Here is a 546-nt window from a genome sequence, read left to right on the forward strand (position 1 = left end):
GACAAACATGAACACGTTGCGGCTATGCAGCCTCAACATGAATACGTTATGGTGGTCCCCAGATCACCAGCGCACGTTGCGGCAATGTTGCTTTTTTGACGTAGTGAAAGCGCATTGATTTGACCGAAAATGGGCACCTACATTTAATGCATTTTACGTCGCAATCAAGTAGGCACGTAATGCTCTTGAAACCCCTACACCCAGCGCTCTGCAGCGTTACAAATCATCGGTTTGCACACAACCCCGCCCACGATGACGCGCGGTCATCCTAACACGTCGGCACGACGTGGACCATCGCGGTAGAGGTGACCTGAAGATCCAGCGCGGGGTGCCTTTACTTGTATCGTTGGTAAAACAATCAGACACACATGTACATCATGTGAGCCAGCTACCTCACACAAACGCAGCCACGTAATGGTCTCAAAACCCGCTAACCTAGCGTGTCGCAACGTTACACGGCAATGTCATGCGTACAACAATACATGGGATGACACGATCTCACACTGCCACGTAGATACGACGTCAACCGTCGCGGTGGTGGCGACT

The sequence above is a fragment of the Frankliniella occidentalis genome, unplaced genomic scaffold (genome assembly GCF_000697945.3).
Source record: "Frankliniella occidentalis isolate FOCC.00 unplaced genomic scaffold, Focc_3.1 Scaffold256, whole genome shotgun sequence".
NCBI lineage: Eukaryota > Metazoa > Arthropoda > Insecta > Thysanoptera > Thripidae > Frankliniella > Frankliniella occidentalis.